Here is a 2,255-nt window from a genome sequence, read left to right as displayed (position 1 = left end):
TATACATTTTAAAGTAATAACTAGAATTATGACTTATAACATTATACCAGAACATATAAGATTTTTAGAAATTTCATGTACGGTCTGAAACATTTATATTAACATATTTCCATACAAATAACTCTGGCAACCATAGACACAACAGAATTAAACATAGCCAAAATCCTAGCCAGGATACCAAAAATTCTCACCCTAATAGCTATTAACTAAGTGGTTAGTACCTGAGACAGCATATTATCTTTCAACAAAATATTACAAGACAAAGAAACAGTCTTAAGAGGTAATGCAAGCCACAGAACCAGACTCAGATAAGAATGAGATGTAGAAGTTATTGAACAGGGAATTAAAATGTCTATAATGAACATGTTAAGGACTCTAAGGGAAAAATAGACAACGTGTAAGAATCAATGGGTAAACAGAGAGATGGAAACTCTAACAAAAACTATCAAAAGAAAATGCTAGAAATAAAAGGCACAGTAACATAAATGAAGCATTCCTTCTATGTGCTCATCAAAACCCAACACAGTTTAGAAAAAGAACCAGTGGCTTGAAGATCAGTCAATTGAAACTTCCCAAAATCAAATCCAAAGAGAAAAAGAGTGAAAAACAGAACATTCAAAAACTCTGAAACAACTTCAAAAGTGAAAAAATATGCATAATTGGAATATCAGAAGGTGAGAGTGAACGGCTGATCCTCCTCTTCCTTACATTTTCTTGAGAAGTGATTTATATAACTAAGTTAATTTACACTTTCAAATCATTTACATTTCTTTTTTGATTTCTTACTATTATCTCCATAGCTTTATATGTTGTTTGCCCTTATGAGGATTTGGCATCAATAACTAACACAGATTTCATTCAGGAGAACACCATTTTACGCAAAGTCTTACTCAGTGCAACTTGGACATCTTTGTTCCTCATACTGTAAATGAAAAGATTCATCATTGGCCCCACAATGGTGTAAAAAACTGTGGATACTTTATCTCGATTCAGAGACACAGCAGGAAAAGGCTTCAGTTACATGAATGCTGATGATCCAAAGAAAAGAGAAACCAGAATTATGTGAGAGCTGCAGGTACTGAAGGCTTTGGACCCACCTGCTGTAGAACAGATGCAGAGGATGTTGGAGAGGATCAAGGTATAATAAATGGAGTTGGTGAGACTGGGCACTATGACACTGACACCCACCACAACGAAAACCACCAGCTCATTGATGTAGGTGCTTGCGCAGGAGAGCTGGAGGAGAGGAGGAATGTCACACATGTAATGATCGATGATGTTACCATCACAGAAGGAGTCTCAGCATGCACCCAGTGTGGGCCATGGTACCCACAAGCCCCATCGCGTATGCACCCACCATCTGTGTGAGGCAGACCTGATGGGACATGGAGACCTTGTAAAGCAGGGGCTTACAGAAAGCCACATATCGATCATAGGCCATTGACGTCAAAATACAGCACTTTTCAATAACAAAGAAGGAGAAGAAACAAAGCTGAACCATGCACTCTGCTTAAGAGATGATGTTTTGGTTTACAAAACTCATCAGTATTTTAGGGGTGATGACAGAGGAGTGGCAGAGATCAATGAAGGAAAAGTTGAAGAGAGTGTGCAGGTGAGGGTTCAGACCAATCAGAATAATCAAGCCAGTGTTCCCCACCACCGTGACCAGATATATTCCTAGGAAAATGAAAAAGAGAGGCAGCTGGAGTTCTGGCTGTTGTGTTAAACCCAGCAGGATAAACTCAGTCACTGAAGAGTCGTTCCCTGGGGCCATTCTTCCCTAGGACATATCTGTGGGAACAGGACAAAGTGTAACATTAAAATGAGTACCCAGCTCTCTCCACCCAATCCCACTATAATGAGGTTGAGACACAGAATAGGAGAATGAACCCAAGCCAACCCTCTGTGTGCCTTTGTTTTCTCCTTTGTGTAAAGGCTGAGGGAATTTTTAAAGATAATATATATCAAAAACACTAATGGGCAAGTTCTACAGGGATAAGATTCAGTAACCCTGTGACCACTCATGACTACAGCATCTTTGCTCCACTTCTGCTTTGAGAGCTTACCAGGCCCACCTAATGATCAATGATTGTCTCAGCAGAGAGAAGGTGTGTCATTTCAGGGAGTCCTTGGCTTTCTGAGATGAGGTTTGGAAGAATAACATGACAGATAAAATTCAACACTCACCCTTTTACATGGGGACCTCAATCCTGCTGGATTAACTGAGCTCAGAGAAATAAAGTAACTTCCATCCT

The 2,255-nt window shown here is 39.4% G+C and overlaps 1 pseudogene; it reads right to left on the bottom strand.

Annotated features, from left to right (window-relative positions):
- Positions 1-858: 858 nt before the first annotated feature.
- LOC101329763 (olfactory receptor 8B3-like) lies at positions 859-1,774 on the bottom strand (annotated as a pseudogene).
- Positions 1,775-2,255: the final 481 nt, after the last annotated feature.

Source organism: Tursiops truncatus, chromosome 8 (assembly GCF_011762595.2).
Source record: "Tursiops truncatus isolate mTurTru1 chromosome 8, mTurTru1.mat.Y, whole genome shotgun sequence".
Taxonomy (NCBI): Eukaryota; Metazoa; Chordata; class Mammalia; order Artiodactyla; family Delphinidae; genus Tursiops; species Tursiops truncatus.
The sequence above is the reverse complement of the archived record's forward strand: the minus strand, read 5'-3'. Positions and strand labels throughout refer to the sequence as shown.